This window comes from Pleurodeles waltl, chromosome 3_1, assembly GCF_031143425.1.
Source record: "Pleurodeles waltl isolate 20211129_DDA chromosome 3_1, aPleWal1.hap1.20221129, whole genome shotgun sequence".
Lineage (NCBI taxonomy): Eukaryota > Metazoa > Chordata > Amphibia > Caudata > Salamandridae > Pleurodeles > Pleurodeles waltl.
Genome location: NC_090440.1, coordinates 252,019,144 through 252,042,035, shown reverse-complemented (window position 1 = coordinate 252,042,035; position 22,892 = coordinate 252,019,144).

Genomic DNA, 22,892 nt, shown 5'->3' with positions numbered 1-22,892 from the left:
CAACAGAGGTGTTTTTTGCAAAGTGCCTACCTGTAGATTTTGGCCTCTACCTCAGCTGGCACCTAGGGAAACCTACCAAACCTGTGCATTTTAGAAAACTAGAGACCTAGGGGAATCCAAGATGGGGTGACTTGTGGGGCTCTGACCAGGTTCTGTTACCCAGAATTCTTTGCAAACCTCAAATGTGGCTAAAACAACACATGTGTTACTCACATTTCTGTGGCAGAAAGTTCTGGAATCTGAGAGGAGCCACAAATTTCCTTCCACCCAGCGTTCCCCCAAGTCTCCCGATAAAAATGATACCTCACTTGTGTGGGTAGGCCTAGCGCCCGCGACAGGAAATGCCCCAAAGCGCAACGTGGACACATCCAATTTTTTGAAAGAAAACAGAGGTGTTTTTTGCAAAGTGCCTACCTGTAGATTTTGACCTCTAGCTCAGCCGGCACATAGGGAAACCTACCAAACCTGTGCATTTTTTAAAACTAGAGACGTAGGGGAATCCAAGATGGGGGGACTTGTGGGGCTCTGACCAGGTTCTGGTACCCAGAATCCTTTGCAAACCTCAAAATTTGGCTAAAAAAACACATGTGTTACTCACATTTCTGTGGCAGAAAGTTCTGGAATCTGAGAGGAGCCACAAATTTCCTTCCACCCAGCGTTCCCCCAAGTCTCCTGATAAAAATGATACCTCACTTGTGTGGGTAGGCCTAGCGCCCGCGACAGGAAAAATTACCAAAGCGCAACATGGACACATCCAATTTTTTGAAAGAAAACAGGGATGTTTTTTGCAAAGTGCCTACCTGTAGATTTTGGCCTCTAGCTCAGCCGGCACCTAGGGAAACCTACCAAACCTGTGCATTTTAGAAAACTAGAGACCTAGGGGAATCCAAGATGGGGTGACTTGTGGGGCTCTGACCAGGTTCTGTTACCCAGAATCCTTTGCAAACCTCAAAATGTGGCTAAAAAAACACATGTTCCTCACATTTCTATGGCAGAAAGTTCTGGAATCTGAGAGGAGCCACAAATTCCCTTCCACCCAGCGTTCCCCCAAGTCTCCCGATAAAAATGATACCTCACTTGTGTGGGTAGGCCTAGCGCCCGCGACAGGAAATGCCCCAAAGCGCAACGTGGACACATCCAATTTTTTGAAAGAAAACAAAGGTGTTTTTTGCAAAGTGCCTACCTGTAGGTTTTGGCCTCTAGCTCAGCCGGCACATAGGGAAACCTACCAAACCTGTGCATTTTTTAAAACTAGAGACCTAGGGGAATCCAAGATGGGGTGACTTGTGGGGCTCTGACCAGGTTCTGTTACCCAGAATCCTTTGCAAACCTCAAAATTTGGCTAAAAAAACACATGTGTTACTCACATTTCTGTGGCAGAAAGTTCTGGAATCTGAGAGGAGCCACAAATTTTTTTCCACCCAGTGTTCCCCCAAGTCTCCCGATAAAAATGATACCTCACTTGTGTGGGTAGGCCTAGCGCCCGCGACAGGAAATGCCCCAAAGCGCAACGTGGACACATCCAATTTTTTGAAAGAAAACAGGGGTGTTTTTTGCAAAGTGCCTACCTGTAGATTTTGGCCTCTAGCTCAGCCGGCACCTAGGGAAACCTACCAAACCTGTGCATTTTTTAAAACTAGAGACCTAGGGGAATCCAAGATGGGGTGACTTGTGGGGCTCTGACCAGGTTCTGTTACCCAGAATTCTTTGCAAACCTCAAAATGTGGATAAAAAAACACATGTTCCTCACATTTCTGTGGCAGAAAGTTCTGGAATCTGAGAGGAGCCACAAATTTCCTTCCACCCAGCGTTCCCCAAAGTCTCCCGATAAAAATGATACCTCACTTGTGTGGGTAGGCCTAGCGCCCGCGAAAGGAAATGCCCCAAAGCGCAACGTGGACACATCCAATTTTTTGAAAGAAAACAGAGGTGTTTTTTGCAAAGTGCCTACCTGTAGGGTTTGGCCTCTAGCTCAGCCGGCACATAGGGAAACCCACCAAACCTGTGCATTTTTGAAAACTAGAGACCTAGGGGAATCCAAGATGGGGTGACTTGTGGGGCTCTGACCAGGTTCTGTTACCCAGAATCCTTTGCAAACCTCAAAATGTGGCTAAAAAAACACATGTTCCTCACATTTCTGTGGCAGAAAGTTCTGGAATCTGAGAGGAGCCACAAATTTCCTTCCACCCAGCGTTCCCCCAAGTCTCCCGATAAAAATGATACCTCACTTGTGTGGGTAGGCCTAGCGCCCGCGACAGGAAATGCCCCAAAGCGCAACCTAGACACATCCAATTTTTTGAAAGAAATCAGAGGTGTTTTTTGCAAAGTGCCTACCTGTAGATTTTGGCCTCTACCTCAGCCGGCACCTAGGGAAACCTACCAAACCTGTGCATTTTAGAAAACTAGAGACCTAGGGGAATCCAAGATGGGGTGACTTGTGGGGCTCTGACCAGGTTCTGTTACCCAGAATTCTTTGCAAACCTCAAAATGTGGCTAAAAAAACACATGTTCCTCACATTTCTGTGGCAGAAAGTTCTGGAATCTGAGAGGAGCCACAAATTTCCTTCCACCCAGCGTTCCCCAAAGTCTCCCGATAAAAATGATACCTCACTTGTGTGGGTAGGCCTAGCGCCCGCTACAGGAAATGCCCCAAAGTGCAACATGGACACATCCAATTTTTTGAAAGAAAACAGGGGTTTTTTTTGCAAAGTGCCTACCTGTAGATTTTGGCCTCTAGCTCAGCCGGCACCTAGGGAAACCTAACAAACCTGTGCATTTTAGAAAACTAGAGACCTAGGGGAATCCAAGATGGGGTGACTTGTGGGGCTCTGACCAGGTTCTGTTACCCAGAATCCTTTGCAAACCTCAAAATGTGGCTAAAAAAACACATGTTCCTCACATTTCTGTGGCAGAAAGTTCTGGAATCTGAGAGGAGCCACAAATTTCCTTCCACCCAGCGTTCCCCCAAGTCTCCCGATAAAAATGATACCTCACTTGTGTGGGTTGGCCTAGCGCCCGCGACAGGAAATTCCCCAAAGCGCAACGTGGACACATCCAATTTTTTGAAAGAAAACAGAGGTGTTTTTTGCAAAGTGCCTACCTGTAGATTTTGGCTTCTACCTCAGCCGCCACCTAGGGAAACCTACCAAACCAGTGCATTTTAGAAAACTAGTGACCTAGGGGAATCCTGAGATGGGGTGACTTATGGGGCTCTGACCAGGTTCTGTTACCCAGAATCCTTTGCAAACCTCAAAATTTGGCTAAAAAAACACATGTTCCTCACATTTCTGTGGCAGATAGTTCTGGAATCTGAGAGGAGTCACAAATTTCCTTCCACCCAGCGTTCCCCCAAGTCTCCCGATAAAAATGATACCTCACTTGTGTGGGTAGGCCTAGCGCCCGCGACAGGAAATGCCCCAAAGCGCAACGTGGACACATCCAATTTTTTTAAAGAAATCAGAGGTGTTTTTTGGAAAGTGCCTACCTGTAGATTTTGGCCTCTACCTCAGCCGGCATCTAGGGAAACCTACCAAACCTGTGCATTTTAGAAAAATAGAGACCTAGGGGAATCCAAGATGGGGTGACTTGTGGGGCTCTGACCAGGTTCTGTTACCCAGAATCCTTTGCAAACCTCAAAATGTGGCTAAAAAAACACATGTTCCTCACATTTCTGTGGCAGAAAGTTCTGGAATCTGAGAGGAGCCACAAATTTCCTTCCACCCAGCTTTCCCCCAAGTCTCCCGATAAAAATGATACCTCACTTGTGTGGGTAGGCCTCGCGCCCGCGACAGGCAATGCCCCAAAGCGCAACCTGGACACATCCAATTTTTTTAAAGAAAACAGAGGTGTTTTTTGCAAAGTGCCTACCTGTAGATTTTGGCCCCTAGCTCAGCCGGCACCTAGGGAAACCTACCAAACCTGTGCATTTTTTAAAACTAGAGACGTAGGGGAATCCAAGATGGGGTGACTTGTGGGGCTCTGACCAGGTTCTGTTACCCAGAATCCTTTGCAAACCTCAAAATTTGGCTAAAAAAACACATGTGTTACTCACATTTCTGTGGCAGAAAGTTCTGTAATCTGAGAGGAGCTTCAAATTTCCTTCCACCCAGCTTTCCCCCAAGTCTCCCGATAAAAATGATACCTCACTTGTGTGGGTAGGCCTAGCGCCCGCGACAGGAAATGCCCCAAAGCGCAACGTGGACACATCCAATTTTTTGAAAGACAACAGAGGTGTTTTTTGCAAAGTGCCTACCTGTAGATTTTGGCCTCTACCTCAGCTGGCACCTAGGGAAACCTACCAAACCTGTGCATTTTAGAAAACTAGAGACCTAGGGGAATCCAAGATGGGGTGACTTATGGGGCTCTGACCAGGTTCTGTTACCCAGAATCCTTTGCAAACCTCAAAATTTGGCTAAAAAAACACATGTTCCTCACATTTCTGTGGCAGAAAGTTCTGGAATCTGAGAGGAGCAACAAATTACCTTCCACCCAGCGTTCCCCCAAGTCTCCCGATAAAAATGATACCTCACTTGTGTGGGTAGGCCTAGCGCCTCGAAAGGAAATGCCCCAAAGCGCAACGTGGACACATCCAATTTTTTGAAAGAAAACAGAGTTGTTTTTTGCAAAGTGCCTACCTGTAGGTTTTGGCCTCTAGCTCAGCCGGCACATAGGGAAACCTACCAAACCTGTGCATTTTTTAAAACTAGAGACCTAGGGGAATCCAAGATGGGGTGACTTGTGGGGCTCTGACCAGGTTCTGTTACCCAGAATCCTTTGCAAACCTCAAAATGTGGCTAAAACAACACATGTGTTACTCACATTTCTGTGGCAGAAAGTTCTGGAATCTGAGAGGAGCCACAAATTTCCTTCCACCCAGCGTTCCCCCAAGTCTCCCGATAAAAATGATACCTCACTTGTGTGGGTAGGCCTAGCGCCCGTGACAGGAAATGCCCCAAAGCGCAACGTGGACACATCCAATTTTTTGAAAGAAAACAGAGGTGTTTTTTGCAAAGTGCCTACCTGTAGATTTTGACCTCTAGCTCAGCCGGCACATAGGGAAACCTACCAAACCTGTGCATTTTTTAAAACTAGAGACGTAGGGGAATCCAAGATGGGGTGACTTGTGGGGCTCTGACCAGGTTCTGTTACCCAGAATCCTTTGCAAACCTCAATATTTGGCTAAAAAAACACATGTGTTACTCACATTTCTGTGGCAGAAAGTTCTGGAATCTGAGAGGAGCCACAAATTTCCTTCCACCCAGCGTTCCCCCAAGTCTCCCGATAAAAATGATACCTCACTTGTGTGGGTAGGCCTAGCGCCCGCGACAGGAAATGCCCCAAAGCGCAACATGGACACATCCAATATTTTGAAAGAAAACAGGGGTGTTTTTTGCAAAGTGCCTACCTGTAGATTTTGGCCTCTAGCTCAGCCGGCACCTAGGGAAACCTACCAAACCTGTGCATTTTAGAAAACTAGAGACCTAGGGGAATCCAAGATGGGGTGACTTGTGGGGCTCTGACCAGGTTCTGTTACCCAGAATCCATTGCAAACCTCAAAATGTGGCTAAAAAAACACATGTTCCTCACATTTCTATGGCAGAAAGTTCTGGAATCTGAGGGGAGCCACAAATTTCCTTCCACCCAGCGTTCCCCCAAGTCTCCCGATAAAAATGATAGATCACTTGTGTGGGTAGGCCTAGCGCCCGCGACAGGAAATGCCCCAAAGCGCAACGTGGACACATCCAATTTTTTGAAAGAAATCAGAGGTGTTTTTTGCAAAGTGCCTACCTGTAGATTTTGGCCTCTACCTCAGCCGGCAATTAGGGAAACCTACCAAACCTGTGCATTTTAGAAAACTAGAGACCTAGGAGAATACAAGATGGGGTGACTTATGGGGCTCTGACCAGGTTCTGTTACCCAGAATCCTTTGCAAACCTCAAAATGTGGCTAAAAAAACACATGTTCCTCACATTTCTGTGGCAGAAAGTTCTGGAATCTGAGAGGAGCCACAAATTTCCTTCCACCCAGCGTTCCCCCAAGTCTCCCGATAAAAATGATTCCTCACTTGTGTGGGTAGGCCTAGCGCCCGCGACAGGAAATGCCCCAAAGCGCAACGTGGACACATCCAATTTTTTGAAAGAAAACAGAGGTGTTTTTTGCAAAGTGCCTACCTGTAGGTTTTGGCCTCTAGCTCAGCCGGCACATAGGGAAACCTACCAAACCTGTGCATTTTTGAAAACTAGAGACCTAGGGGAATCCAAGATGGGGTGACTTGTGGGGCTCTGACCAGGTTCTGTTACCCAGAATCCTTTGCAAACCTCAAAATGTGGCTAAAAAAACACATGTTCCTCACATTTCTGTGGCAGAAAGTTCTGGAATCTGAGAGGAGCCACAAATTTCCTTCCACCCAGCGTTCCCCCAAGTCTCCCGATAAAAATGATACCTCACTTGTGTGGGTAGGCCTAGCGCCCGCGACAGGAAATGCCCCAAATCGCAACGTGGACACATCCAATTTTTTGAAAGAAAACAGAGGTGTTTTTTGCAAAGTGCCTACCTGTAGATTTTGGCCTCTACCTCAGCCGCCACCTAGGGAAACCTACCAAACCTGTGCATTTTAGAAAACTAGAGACCTAGGGGAATCCTAGATGGGGTGACTTATGGGGCTCTGACCAGGTTCTGTTACCCAGAATCCTTTGCAAACCTCAAAATTTGGCTAAAAAAACACATGTTTCTCACATTTCTGTGGCAGAAAGTTCTGGAATCTGAGAGGAGCCACAAATTTCCTTCTACCCAGCGTTCCCCCAAGTCTCCCGATAAAAATGATACCTCACTTGTGTGGGTAGGCCTAGCGCCCGCGACAGGAAATGCCCCAAAGCGCAACGTGGACCCTTCCAATTTTTTGAAAGAAAACAGAGGTGTTTTTTGAAAAGTGCCTACCTGTAGGTTTTGGCCTCTAGCTCAGCAGTCACATAGGGAAACCTACCAAACCTGTGCATTTTTGAAAACTAGAGACCTAGGGGAATCCAAGATGGGGTGACTTGTGGTGCTCTGACCAGGTTCTGTTACCCAGAATCCTTTGCAAACCTCAAAATGTGGCTAAAAAAACACATGTTCCTCACATTTCTGTGGCAGAAAGTTCTGGAATCTGAGAGGAGCCACAAATTTCCTTCCACCCAGCGTTCCCCCAAGTCTCCCGATAAAAATGATACCTCACTTGTGTGGGTAGGCCTAGCGCCCGCGACAGGAAATGCCCCAAAGCGCAACGTGGACACATCCAATTTTTTGAAAGAAAACAGGGGTGTTTTTTGCAAAGTGCCTACCTGTAGAGTTTGGCCTCTAGCTCAGCTGGCACCTAGGGAAACCTACCAAACCTGTGCATTTTAGAAAACTAGAGACCTAGGGGAATCCAAGATGGGGTGACTTGTGGGGCTCTGACCAAGTTCTGTTACCCAGAATCCTTTGCAAACCTCAAAATGTGGCTAAAAAAACACATGTTCCTCACATTTCTGTGGCAGAAAGTTCTGGAATCTGAGAGGAGCCACAAATTTCCTTCCACCCAGCGTTCCCCCAAGTCTCCCGATAAAAATGATACCTCACTTGTGTGGGTAGGCCTAGCGCCCGCGACAGGAAATGCCCCAAAGCGCAACGTGGACACATCCAATTTTTTGAAAGAAATCAGAGGTGTTTTTTGCAAAGTGCCTACCTGTAGATTTTGGCCTCTACCTCAGCCGGCACCTAGGGAAACCTACCAAACCTGTGCATTTTAGAAAACTAGAGACCTAGGAGAATACAAGATGGGGTGACTTATGGGGCTCTGACCAGGTTCTGTTACCCAGAATCCTTTGCAAACCTCAAAATTTGGCTAAAAAAACACATGTGTTACTCACATTTCTGTGGCAGAAAGTTCTGGAATCTGAGAGGAGCCACAAATTTCCTTCCACCCAGCGTTCCCCCAAGTCTCCCGATAAAAATGATACCTCACTTGTGTGGGTAGGCCTAGCGCCCGCGACAGGAAATGCCCCAAAGCGCAACATGGACACATCCAATTTTTTGAAAGAAAACAGAGGTGTTTTTTGCAAAGTGCCTACCTGTAGATTTTGGCCTCTAGCTCAGCCGGCACCTGGGGAAACCTACCAAACCTGTGCATTTTAGAAAACTAGAGACCTAGGGGAATCCAAGATGGGGTGACTTGTGGGGCTCTGACCAGGTTCTGTTACCCAGAATCCTTTGCAAACCTCAAAATGTGGCTAAAAAAACACATGTTCCTCACATTTCTGTGGCAGAATGTTCTGGAATCTGAGAGGAGCCACAAATTTCCTTCCACCCAGCGTTCCCCCAAGTCTCCCGATGAAAATGATACCTCACTTGTGTGGGTAGGCCTAGCGCCCGCGACAGGAAATGCCCCAAAGCGCAACGTGGACACATCCAATTTTTTGAAAGAAAACAGAGGTGTTTTTTGCAAAGTGCCTACCTGTAGATTTTGGCCTCTACCTCAGCCGCCACCTAGGGAAACCTACCAAACCTGTGCATTTTAGAAAACTAGAGACCTAGGGGAATCCTAGATGGGGTGACTTATGGGGCTCTGACCAGGTTCTGTTACCCAGAATCCTTTGCAAACCTCAAAATTTGGCTAAAGAAACACATGTGTTACTCACATTTCTGTGGCAGAAAGTTCTGGAATCTGAGAGGAGCCACAAATTTCCTTCCACCCAGCGTTCCCCCAAGTCTCCCGATAAAAATGATACCTCACTTGTGTGGGTAGGCCTAGCGCCCGCGACAGGAAATGCCCCAAAGCGCAACGTGGACACATCCAATTTTTTTAAAGAAAACAGAGGTGTTTTTTGCAAAGTGCCTTCCTGTAGATTTTGGCCTCTAGCTCAGCCGGCACCTAGGGAAACCTACCAAACCTGTGCATTTTTGAAAACTAGAGACCTAGGGGAATCCAAGATGGGGTGACTTGTGGGGCTCTGACCAGGTTCTGTTACCCAGAATCCTTTGCAAACCTCAAAATGTGGCTAAAAAAACACATGTTCCTCACATTTCTGTGGCAGAATGTTCTGGAATCTGAGAGGAGCCACAAATTTCCTTCCACCCAGCGTTCCCCCAAGTCTCCCGATAAAAATGATACCTCACTTGTGTGGGTAGGCCTAGCGCCCGCGACAGGAAATGCCCCAAAGCGCAACGTGGACACATCCAATTTTTTGAAAGAAAACAGAGGTGTTTTTTGCAAAGTGCCTACCTGTAGATTTTGGCCTCTACCTCAGCCGCCACCTACGGAAACCTACCAAACCTGTGCATTTTAGAAAACTAGAGACCTAGGGGAATCCTAGATGGGGTGACTTATGGGGCTCTGACCAGGTTCTGTTACCCAGAATCCTTTGCAAACCTCAAAATTTGGCTAAAAAAAACACATGTTTCTCACATTTCTGTGGCAGAAAGTTCTGGAATCTGAGAGGAGCCACAAATTTCCTTCTACCCAGCGTTCCCCCAAGTCTCCCGATAAAAATGATACCTCACTTGTGTGGGTAGGCCTCGCGCCCGCGACAGGCAATGCCCCAAAGCGCAACCTGGACACATCCAATTTTTTTTAAGAAAACAGAGGTGTTTTTTGCAAAGTGCCTACCTGTAGATTTTGGCCCCTAGCTCAGCCGGCACCTAGGGAAACCTACCAAACCTGTGCATTTTTTAAAACTAGAGACGTAGGGGAATCCAAGATGGGGTGACTTGTGGGGCTCTGACCAGGTTCTGTTACCCAGAATCCTTTGCAAACCTCAAAATTTGGCTAAAAAAACACATGTGTTACTCACATTTCTGTGGCAGAAAGTTCTGTAATCTGAGAGGAGCCACACATTTCCTTCCACCCAGCTTTCCCCCAAGTCTCCCGATAAAAATGATACCTCACTTGTGTGGGTAGGCCTAGCGCCCGCGACAGGAAATGCCCCAAAGCGCAACGTGGACACATCCAATTTTTTGAAAGACAACAGAGGTGTTTTTTGCAAAGTGCCTACCTGTAGATTTTGGCCTCTACCTCAGCTGGCACCTAGGGAAACCTACCAAACCTGTGCATTTTAGAAAACTAGAGACCTAGGGGAATCCAAGATGGGGTGACTTATGGGGCTCTGACCAGGTTCTGTTACCCAGAATCCTTTGCAAACCTCAAAATTTGGCTAAAAAAACACATGTTCCTCACATTTCTGTGGCAGAAAGTTCTGGAATCTGAGAGGAGCAACAAATTACCTTCCACCCAGCGTTCCCCCAAGTCTCCCGATAAAAATGATACCTCACTTGTGTGGGTAGGCCTAGCGCCTCGACAGGAAATGCCCCAAAGCGCAACGTGGACACATCCAATTTTTTGAAAGAAAACAGAGTTGTTTTTTGCAAAGTGCCTACCTGTAGGTTTTGGCCTCTAGCTCAGCCGGCACATAGGGAAACCTACCAAACCTGTGCATTTTAGAAAACTAGAGACCTAGGGGAATCCAAGATGGGGTGACTTGTGGGGCTCTGACCAGGTTCTGTTACCCAGAATCCTTTGCAAACCTCAAAATGTGGCTAAAACAACACATGTGTTACTCACATTTCTGTGGCAGAAAGTTCTGGAATCTGAGAGGAGCCACAAATTTCCTTCCACCCAGCGTTCCCCCAAGTCTCCCGATAAAAATGATACCTCACTTGTGTGGGTAGGCCTAGCGCCCGTGACAGGAAATGCCCCAAAGCGCAACGTGGACACATCCAATTTTTTGAAAGAAAACAGAGGTGTTTTTTGCAAAGTGCCTACCTGTAGATTTTGACCTCTAGCTCAGCCGGCACATAGGGAAACCTACCAAACCTGTGCATTTTTTAAAACTAGAGACGTAGGGGAATCCAAGATGGGGTGACTTGTGGGGCTCTGACCAGGTTCTGTTACCCAGAATCCTTTGCAAACCTCAATATTTGGCTAAAAAAACACATGTGTTACTCACATTTCTGTGGCAGAAAGTTCTTGAATCTGAGAGGAGCCACAAATTTCCTTCCACCCAGCGTTCCCCCAAGTCTCCCGATAAAAATGATACCTCACTTGTGTGGGTAGGCCTAGCGCCCGCGACAGGAAATGCCCCAAAGCGCAACATGGACACATCCAATATTTTGAAAGAAAACAGGGGTGTTTTTTGCAAAGTGCCTACCTGTAGATTTTGGCCTCTAGCTCAGCCGGCACCTAGGGAAACCTACCAAACCTGTGCATTTTAGAAAACTAGAGACCTAGGGGAATCCAAGATGGGGTGACTTGTGGGGCTCTGACCAGGTTCTGTTACCCAGAATCCTTTGCAAACCTCAAAATGTGGCTAAAAAAACACATGTTCCTCACATTTCTATGGCAGAAAGTTCTGGAATCTGAGGGGAGCCACAAATTTCCTTCCACCCAGCGTTCCCCCAAGTCTCCCGATAAAAATGATAGATCACTTGTGTGGGTAGGCCTAGCGCCCGCGACAGGAAATGCCCCAAAGCGCAACGTGGACACATCCAATTTTTTGAAAGAAATCAGAGGTGTTTTTTGCAAAGTGCCTACCTGTAGATTTTGGCCTCTACCTCAGCCGGCAATTAGGGAAACCTACCAAACCTGTGCATTTTAGAAAACTAGAGACCTAGGAGAATACAAGATGGGGTGACTTATGGGGCTCTGACCAGGTTCTGTTACCCAGAATCCTTTGCAAACCTCAAAATGTGGCTAAAAAAACACATGTTCCTCACATTTCTGTGGCAGAAAGTTCTGGAATCTGAGAGGAGCCACAAATTTCCTTCCACCCAGCGTTCCCCCAAGTCTCCCGATAAAAATGATTCCTCACTTGTGTGGGTAGGCCTAGCGCCCGCGACAGGAAATGCCCCAAAGCGCAACGTGGACACATCCAATTTTTTGAAAGAAAACAGAGGTGTTTTTTGCAAAGTGCCTACCTGTAGGTTTTGGCCTCTAGCTCAGCCGGCACATAGGGAAACCTACCAAACCTGTGCATTTTTGAAAACTAGAGACCTATGGGAATCCAAGATGGGGTGACTTGTGGGGCTCTGACCAGGTTCTGTTACCCAGAATCCTTTGCAAACCTCAAAATGTGGCTAAAAAAACACATGTTCCTCACATTTCTGTGGCAGAAAGTTCTGGAATCTGAGAGGAGCCACAAATTTCCTTCCACCCAGCGTTCCCCCAAGTCTCCCGATAAAAATGATACCTCACTTGTGTGGGTAGGCCTAGCGCCCGCGACAGGAAATGCCCCAAATCGCAATGTGGACACATCCAATTTTTTGAAAGAAAACAGAGGTGTTTTTTGCAAAGTGCCTACCTGTAGATTTTGGCCTCTACCTCAGCCGCCACCTAGGGAAACCTATCAAACCTGTGCATTTTAGAAAACTAGAGACCTAGGGGAATCCTAGATGGGGTGACTTATGGGGCTCTGACCAGGTTCTGTTACCCAGAATCCTTTGCAAACCTCAAAATTTGGCTAAAAAAACACATGTTTCTCACATTTCTGTGGCAGAAAGTTCTGGAATCTGAGAGGAGCCACAAATTTCCTTCTACCCAGCGTTCCCCCAAGTCTCCCGATAAAAATGATACCTCACTTGTGTGGGTAGGCCTAGCGCCCGCGACAGGAAATGCCCCAAAGCGCAACGTGGACCCTTCCAATTTTTTGAAAGAAAACAGAGGTGTTTTTTGAAAAGTGCCTACCTGTAGGTTTTGGCCTCTAGCTCAGCAGTCACATAGGGAAACCTACCAAACCTGTGCATTTTTGAAAACTAGAGACCTAGAGGAATCCAAGATGGGGTGACTTGTGGTGCTCTGACCAGGTTCTGTTACCCAGAATCCTTTGCAAACCTCAAAATGTGGCTAAAAAAACACATGTTCCTCACATTTCTGTGGCAGAAAGTTCTGGAATCTGAGAGGAGCCACAAATTTCCTTCCACCCAGCGTTCCCCCAAGTCTCCCGATAAAAATGATACCTCACTTGTGTGGGTAGGCCTAGCGCCCGCGACAGGAAATGCCCCAAAGCGCAACGTGGACACATCCAATTTTTTGAAAGAAAACAGGGGTGTTTTTTGCAAAGTGCCTACCTGTAGAGTTTGGCCTCTAGCTCAGCTGGCACCTAGGGAAACCTACCAAACCTGTGCATTTTAGAAAACTAGAGACCTAGGGGAATCCAAGATGGGGTGACTTGTGGGGCTCTGACCAAGTTCTGTTACCCAGAATCCTTTGCAAACCTCAAAATGTGGCTAAAAAAACACATGTTCCTCACATTTCTGTGGCAGAAAGTTCTGGAATCTGAGAGGAGCCACAAATTTCCTTCCACCCAGCGTTCCCCCAAGTCTCCCGATAAAAATGATACCTCACTTGTGTGGGTAGGCCTAGCGCCCGCGACAGGAAATGCCCCAAAGCGCAACGTGGACACATCCAATTTTTTGAAAGAAATCAGAGGTGTTTTTTGCAAAGTGCCTACCTGTAGATTTTGGCCTCTACCTCAGCCGGCACCTAGGGAAACCTACCAAACCTGTGCATTTTAGAAAACTAGAGACCTAGGAGAATACAAGATGGGGTGACTTATGGGGCTCTGACCAGGTTCTGTTACCCAGAATCCTTTGCAAACCTCAAAATTTGGCTAAAAAAACACATGTGTTACTCACATTTCTGTGGCAGAAAGTTCTGGAATCTGAGAGGAGCCACAAATTTCCTTCCACCCAGCGTTCCCCCAAGTCTCCCGATAAAAATGATACCTCACTTGTGTGGGTAGGCCTAGCGCCCGCGACAGGAAATGCCCCAAAGCGCAACATGGACACATCCAATTTTTTGAAAGAAAACAGAGGTGTTTTTTGCAAAGTGCCTACCTGTAGATTTTGGCCTCTAGCTCAGCCGGCACCTGGGGAAACCTACCAAACCTGTGCATTTTAGAAAACTAGAGACCTAGGGGAATCCAAGATGGGGTGACTTGTGGGGCTCTGACCAGGTTCTGTTACCCAGAATCCTTTGCAAACCTCAAAATGTGGCTAAAAAAACACATGTTCCTCACATTTCTGTGGCAGAATGTTCTGGAATCTGAGAGGAGCCACAAATTTCCTTCCACCCAGCGTTCCCCCAAGTCTCCCGATGAAAATGATACCTCACTTGTGTGGGTAGGCCTAGCGCCCGCGACAGGAAATGCCCCAAAGCGCAACGTGGACACATCCAATTTTTTGAAAGAAAACAGAGGTGTTTTTTGCAAAGTGCCTACCTGTAGATTTTGGCCTCTACCTCAGCCGCCACCTAGGGAAACCTACCAAACCTGTGCATTTTAGAAAACTAGAGACCTAGGGGAATCCTAGATGGGGTGACTTATGGGGCTCTGACCAGGTTCTGTTACCCAGAATCCTTTGCAAACCTCAAAATTTGGCTAAAGAAACACATGTGTTACTCACATTTCTGTGGCAGAAAGTTCTGGAATCTGAGAGGAGCCACAAATTTCCTTCCACCCAGCGTTCCCCCAAGTCTCCCGATAAAAATGATACCTCACTTGTGTGGGTAGGCCTAGCGCCCGCGACAGGAAATGCCCCAAAGCGCAACGTGGACACATCCAATTTTTTTAAAGAAAACAGAGGTGTTTTTTGCAAAGTGCCTTCCTGTAGATTTTGGCCTCTAGCTCAGCCGGCACCTAGGGAAACCTACCAAACCTGTGCATTTTTGAAAACTAGAGACCTAGGGGAATCCAAGATGGGGTGACTTGTGGGGCTCTGACCAGGTTCTGTTACCCAGAATCCTTTGCAAACCTCAAAATGTGGCTAAAAAAACACATGTTCCTCACATTTCTGTGGCAGAATGTTCTGGAATCTGAGAGGAGCCACAAATTTCCTTCCACCCAGCGTTCCCCCAAGTCTCCCGATAAAAATGATACCTCACTTGTGTGGGTAGGCCTAGCGCCCGCGACAGGAAATGCCCCAAAGCGCAACGTGGACACATCCAATTTTTTGAAAGAAAACAGAGGTGTTTTTTGCAAAGTGCCTACCTGTAGATTTTGGCCTCTACCTCAGCCGCCACCTACGGAAACCTACCAAACCTGTGCATTTTAGAAAACTAGAGACCTAGGGGAATCCTAGATGGGGTGACTTATGGGGCTCTGACCAGGTTCTGTTACCCAGAATCCTTTGCAAACCTCAAAATTTGGCTAAAAAAAACACATGTTTCTCACATTTCTGTGGCAGAAAGTTCTGGAATCTGAGAGGAGCCACAAATTTCCTTCTACCCAGCGTTCCCCCAAGTCTCCCGATAAAAATGATACCTCACTTGTGTGGGTAGGCCTCGCGCCCGCGACAGGCAATGCCCCAAAGCGCAACCTGGACACATCCAATTTTTTTAAAGAAAACAGAGGTGTTTTTTGCAAAGTGCCTACCTGTAGATTTTGGCCCCTAGCTCAGCCGGCACCTAGGGAAACCTACCAAACCTGTGCATTTTTTAAAACTAGAGACGTAGGGGAATCCAAGATGGGGTGACTTGTGGGGCTCTGACCAGGTTCTGTTACCCAGAATCCTTTGCAAACCTCAAAATTTGGCTAAAAAAACACATGTGTTACTCACATTTCTGTGGCAGAAAGTTCTGTAATCTGAGAGGAGCCACAAATTTCCTTCCACCCAGCTTTCCCCCAAGTCTCCCGATAAAAATGATACCTCACTTGTGTGGGTAGGCCTAGCGCCCGCGACAGGAAATGCCCCAAAGCGCAACGTGGACACATCCAATTTTTTGAAAGACAACAGAGGTGTTTTTTGCAAAGTGCCTACCTGTAGATTTTGGCCTCTACCTCAGCTGGCACCTAGGGAAACCTACCAAACCTGTGCATTTTAGAAAACTAGAGACCTAGGGGAATCCAAGATGGGGTGACTTATGGGGCTCTGACCAGGTTCTGTTACCCAGAATCCTTTGCAAACCTCAAAATTTGGCTAAAAAAACACATGTTCCTCACATTTCTGTGGCAGAAAGTTCTGGAATCTGAGAGGAGCAACAAATTACCTGCCACCCAGCGTTCCCCCAAGTCTCCCGATAAAAATGATACCTCACTTGTGTGGGTAGGCCTAGCGCCTCGACAGGAAATGCCCCAAAGCGCAACGTGGACACATCCAATTTTTTGAAAGAAAACAGAGTTGTTTTTTGCAAAGTGCCTACCTGTAGGTTTTGGCCTCTAGCTCAGCCGGCACATAGGGAAACCTACCAAACCTGTGCATTTTAGAAAACTAGAGACCTAGGGGAATCCAAGATGGGGTGACTTGTGGGGCTCTGACCAGGTTCTGTTACCCAGAATCCTTTGCAAACCTCAAAATGTGGCTAAAACAACACATGTGTTACTCACATTTCTGTGGCAGAAAGTTCTGGAATCTGAGAGGAGCCACAAATTTCCTTCCACCCAGCGTTCCCCCAAGTCTCCCGATAAAAATGATACCTCACTTGTGTGGGTAGGCCTAGCGCCCGTGACAGGAAATGCCCCAAAGCGCAACGTGGACACATCCAATTTTTTGAAAGAAAACAGAGGTGTTTTTTGCAAAGTGCCTACCTGTAGATTTTGACCTCTAGCTCAGCCGGCACATAGGGAAACCTACCAAACCTGTGCATTTTTTAAAACTAGAGACGTAGGGGAATCCAAGATGGGGTGACTTGTGGGGCTCTGACCAGGTTCTGTTACCCAGAATCCTTTGCAAACCTCAATATTTGGCTAAAAAAACACATGTGTTACTCACATTTCTGTGGCAGAAAGTTCTGGAATCTGAGAGGAGCCACAAATTTCCTTCCACCCAGCGTTCCCCCAAGTCTCCCGATAAAAATGATACCTCACTTGTGTGGGTAGGCCTAGCGCCCGCGACAGGAAATGCCCCAAAGCGCAACATGGACACATCCAATATTTTGAAAGAAAACAGGGGTGTTTTTTGCAAAGTGCCTACCTGTAGATTTTGGCCTCTAGCTCAGCCGGCACCTAGGGAAACCTACCAAACCTGTGCATTTTAGAAAACTAGAGACCTAGGGGAATCCAAGATGGGGTGACTTGTGGGGCTCTGACCAGGTTCTGTTACCCAGAATCCTTTGCAAACCTCAAAATGTGGCTAAAAAAACACATGTTCCTCACATTTCTATGGCAGAAAGTTCTGGAATCTGAGGGGAGCCACAAATTTCCTTCCACCCAGCGTTCCCCCAAGTCTCCCGATAAAAATGATAGATCACTTGTGTGGGTAGGCCTAGCGCCCGCGACAGGAAATGCCCCAAAGCGCAACGTGGACACATCCAATTTTTTGAAAGAAATCAGAGGTGTTTTTTGCAAAGTGCCTACCTGTAGATTTTGGCCTCTACCTCAGCCGGCAATTAGGGAAACCTACCAAACCTGTGCATTTTAGAAAACTAGAGACCTAGGAGAATACAAGATGGGGTGACTTATGGGGCTCTGACCAGGTTCTGTTACCCAGAATCCTTTGCAAACCTCAAAATGTGGCTAAAAAAACACATGTTCCTCACATTTCTGTGGCAGAAAGTTCTGGAATCTGAGAGGAGCCACAAATTTCCTTCCACCCAGCGTTCCCCCAAGTCTCCCGATAAAAATGATTCCTCACTTGTGTGGGTAGGCCTAGCGCCCGCGACAGGAAATGCCCCAAAGCGCAACGTGGACACATCCAATTTTTTGAAAGAAAACAGAGGTGTTTTTTGCAAAGTGCCTACCTGTAGGTTTTGGCCTCTAGCTCAGCCGGCACATAGGGAAACCTACCAAACCTGTGCATTTTTGAAAACTAGAGACCTAGGGGAATCCAAGATGGGGTGACTTGTGGGGCTCTGACCAGGTTCTGTTACCCAGAATCCTTTGCAAACCTCAAAATGTGGCTAAAAAAACACATGTTCCTCACATTTCTGTGGCAGAAAGTTCTGGAATCTGAGAGGAGCCACAAATTTCCTTCCACCCAGCGTTCCCCCAAGTCTCCCGATAAAAATGATACCTCACTTGTGTGGGTAGGCCTAGCGCCCGCGACAGGAAATGCCCCAAATCGCAATGTGGACACATCCAATTTTTTGAAAGAAAACAGAGGTGTTTTTTGCAAAGTGCCTACCTGTAGATTTTGGCCTCTACCTCAGCCGCCACCTAGGGAAACCTATCAAACCTGTGCATTTTAGAAAACTAGAGACCTAGGGGAATCCTAGATGGGGTGACTTATGGGGCTCTGACCAGGTTCTGTTACCCAGAATCCTTTGCAAACCTCAAAATTTGGCTAAAAAAACACATGTTTCTCACATTTCTGTGGCAGAAAGTTCTGGAATCTGAGAGGAGCCACAAATTTCCTTCTACCCAGCGTTCCCCCAAGTCTCCCGATAAAAATGATACCTCACTTGTGTGGGTAGGCCTAGCGCCCGCGACAGGAAATGCCCCAAAGCGCAACGTGGACCCTTCCAATTTTTTGAAAGAAAACAGAGGTGTTTTTTGAAAAGTGCCTACCTGTAGGTTTTGGCCTCTAGCTCAGCAGTCACATAGGGAAACCTACCAAACCTGTGCATTTTTGAAAACTAGAGACCTAGGGGAATCCAAGATGGGGTGACTTGTGGTGCTCTGACCAGGTTCTGTTACCCAGAATCCTTTGCAAACCTCAAAATGTGGCTAAAAAAACACATGTTCCTCACATTTCTGTGGCAGAAAGTTCTGGAATCTGAGAGGAGCCACAAATTTCCTTCCACCCAGCGTTCCCCCAAGTCTCCCGATAAAAATGATACCTCACTTGTGTGGGTAGGCCTAGCGCCCGCGACAGGAAATGCCCCAAAGCGCAACGTGGACACATCCAATTTTTTGAAAGAAAACAGGGGTGTTTTTTGCAAAGTGCCTACCTGTAGAGTTTGGCCTCTAGCTCAGCTGGCACCTAGGGAAACCTACCAAACCTGTGCATTTTAGAAAACTAGAGACCTAGGGGAATCCAAGATGGGGTGACTTGTGGGGCTCTGACCAGGTTCTGTTACCCAGAATCCTTTGCAAACCTCAAAATGTGGCTAAAAAAACACATGTTCCTCACATTTCTGTGGCAGAAAGTTCTGGAATCTGAGAGGAGCCACAAATTTCCTTCCACCCAGCGTTCCCCCAAGTCTCCCGATAAAAATGATACCTCACTTGTGTGGGTAGGCCTAGCGCCCGCGACAGGAAATGCCCCAAAGCGCAACGTGGACACATCCAATTTTTTGAAAGAAATCAGAGGTGTTTTTTGCAAAGTGCCTACCTGTAGATTTTGGCCTCTACCTCAGCCGGCACCTAGGGAAACCTACCAAACCTGTGCATTTTAGAAAACTAGAGACCTAGGAGAATACAAGATGGGGTGACTTATGGGGCTCTGACCAGGTTCTGTTACCCAGAATCCTTTGCAAACCTCAAAATTTGGCTAAAAAAACACATGTGTTACTCACATTTCTGTGGCAGAAAGTTCTGGAATCTGAGAGGAGCCACAAATTTCCTTCCACCCAGCGTTCCCCCAAGTCTCCCGATAAAAATGATACCTCACTTGTGTGGGTAGGCCTAGCGCCCGCGACAGGAAATGCCCCAAAGCGCAACATGGACACATCCAATTTTTTGAAAGAAAACAGGGGTGTTTTTTGCAAAGTGCCTACCTGTAGATTTTGGCCTCTAGCTCAGCCGGCACCTGGGGAAACCTACCAAACCTGTGCATTTTAGAAAACTAGAGACCTAGGGGAATCCAAGATGGGGTGACTTGTGGGGCTCTGACCAGGTTCTGTTACCCAGAATCCTTTGCAAACCTCAAAATGTGGCTAAAAAAACACATGTTCCTCACATTTCTGTGGCAGAATGTTCTGGAATCTGAGAGGAGCCACAAATTTCCTTCCACCCAGCGTTCCCCCAAGTCTCCCGATGAAAATGATACCTCACTTGTGTGGGTAGGCCTAGCGCCCGCGACAGGAAATGCCCCAAAGCGCAACGTGGACACATCCAATTTTTTGAAAGAAAACAGAGGTGTTTTTTGCAAAGTGCCTACCTGTAGATTTTGGCCTCTACCTCAGCCGCCACCTAGGGAAACCTACCAAACCTGTGCATTTTAGAAAACTAGAGACCTAGGGGAATCCTAGATGGGGTGACTTATGGGGCTCTGACCAGGTTCTGTTACCCAGAATCCTTTGCAAACCTCAAAATTTGGCTAAAGAAACACATGTGTTACTCACATTTCTGTGGCAGAAAGTTCTGGAATCTGAGAGGAGCCACAAATTTCCTTCCACCCAGCGTTCCCCCAAGTCTCCCGATAAAAATGATACCTCACTTGTGTGGGTAGGCCTAGCGCCCGCGACAGGAAATGCCCCAAAGCGCAACGTGGACACATCCAATTTTTTTAAAGAAAACAGAGGTGTTTTTTGCAAAGTGCCTTCCTGTAGATTTTGGCCTCTAGCTCAGCCGGCACCTAGGGAAACCTACCAAACCTGTGCATTTTTGAAAACTAGAGACGTAGGGGAATCCAAGATGGGGTGACTTGTGGGGCTCTGACCAGGTTCTGTTACCCAGAATCCTTTGCAAACCTCAAAATGTGGCTAAAAAAACACATGTTCCTCACATTTCTGTGGCAGAATGTTCTGGAATCTGAGAGGAGCCACCAATTTCCTTCCACCCAGCGTTCCCCCAAGTCTCCCGATAAAAATGATACCTCACTTGTGTGGGTAGGCCTAGCGCCCGCGACAGGAAATGCCCCAAAGCGCAACGTGGACACATCCAATTTTTTGAAAGAAAACAGAGGTGTTTTTTGCAAAGTGCCTACCTGTAGATTTTTGCCTCTACCTCAGCCGCCACCTACGGAAACCTACCAAACCTGTGCATTTTAGAAAACTAGAGACCTAGGGGAATCCTAGATGGGGTGACTTATGGGGCACTGACCAGGTTCTGTTACCCAGAATCCTTTGCAAACCTCAAAATTTGGCTAAAAAAAACACATGTTTCTCACATTTCTGTGGCAGAAAGTTCTGGAATCTGAGAGGAGCCACAAATTTCCTTCTACCCAGCGTTCCCCCAAGTCTCCCGATAAAAATGATACCTCACTTGTGTGGGTAGGCCTAGCGCCCGCGACAGGAAATGCCCCAAAGCGCAACGTGGACCCTTCCAATTTTTTGAAAGAAAACAGAGGTGTTTTTTGAAAAGTGCCTACCTGTAGGTTTTGGCCTCTAGCTCAGCAGGCACATAGGGAAACCTACCAAACCTGTGCATTTTTGAAAACTAGAGACCTAGGGGAATCCAAGATGGGGTGACTTGTGGGGCTCTGACCAGGTTCTGTTACCCAGAATCCTTTGCAAACCTCAAAATGTGGCTAAAAAAACACATGTGTTACTCACATTTCTGTGGCAGAAAGTTCTGGAATCTGAGAGGAGCCACAAATTTCCTTCCACCCAGCGTTCCCCCAAGTCTCCCAATAAAAATGATACCTCACTTGTGTGGGTAGGCCTCGCGCCCGCGACAGGCAATGCCCCAAAGCGCAACCTGGACACATCCAATTTTTTTAAAGAAAACAGAGGTGTTTTTTGCAAAGTGCCTACCTGTAGATTTTGGCCTCTAGCTCAGCCGGCACCTAGGGAAACCTACCAAACCTGTGCATTTTTTAAAACTAGAGACGTAGGGGAATCCAAGATGGGGTGACTTGTGGGGCTCTGACCAGGTTCTGTTAACCAGAATCCTTTGCAAACCTCAAAATTTGGCTAAAAAAACACATGTGTTACTCACATTTCTGTGGCAAAAAGTTCTGTAATCTGAGAGGAGCCACAAATTTCCTTCCACCCAGCTTTCCCCCAAGTCTCCCGATAAAAATGATACCTCACTTGTGTGGGTAGGCCTAGCGCCTGCGACAGGAAATGCCCCAAAGCGCAACGTGGACACATCCAATTTTTTGAAAGACAACAGAGGTGTTTTTTGCAAAGTGCCTACCTGTAGATTTTGGCCTCTACCTCAGCTGGCACCTAGGGAAACCTACCAAACCTGTGCATTTTAGAAAACTAGAGACCTAGGGGAATCCAAGATGGGGTGACTTATGGGGCTCTGACCAGGTTCTGTTACCCAGAATCCTTTGCAAACCTCAAAATTTGGCTAAAAAAAACACATGTTCCTCACATTTCTGTGGCAGAAAGTTCTGGAATCTGAGAGGAGCCACAAATTTCCTTCCACCCAGCGTTCCCCCAAGTCTCCCGATAAAAATGATACCTCACTTGTGTGGGTAGGCCTAGCGCCCGCGACAGGAAATGCCCCAAAGCGCAACGTGGACACATCCAATTTTTTGAAAGAAAACAGGGGTGTTTTTTGCAAAGTGCCTACCTGTAGATTTTGGCCTCTAGCTCAGCTGGCACCTAGGGAAACCTACCAAACCTGTGCATTTTAGAAAACTAGAGACCTAGGGGAATCCAAGATGGGGTGACTTGTGGGGCTCTGACCAGGTTCTGTTACCCAGAATCCTTTGCAAACCTCAAAATGTGGCTAAAAAAACACATGTTCCTCACATTTCTGTGGCAGAAAGTTCTGGAATCTGAGAGGAGCCACAAATTTCCTTCCACCCAGCGTTCCCCCAAGTCTCCTGATAAAAATGATACCTCACTTGTGTGGGTAGGCCTAGCGCCCGCGACAGGAAATGCCCCAAAGCGCAACGTGGACACATCCAATTTTTTGAAAGAAATCAGAGGTGTTTTTTGCAAAGTGCCTACCTGTAGATTTTGGCCTCTACCTCAGCCGGCACCTAGGGAAACCTACCAAACCTGTGCATTTTAGAAAACTAGAGACCTAGGAGAATACAAGATGGGGTGACTTATGGGGCTCTGACCAGGTTCTGTTACCCAGAATCCTTTGCAAACCTCAAAATTTGGCTAAAAAAACACATGTGTTACTCACATTTCTGTGGCAGAAAGTTCTGGAATCTGAGAGGAGCCA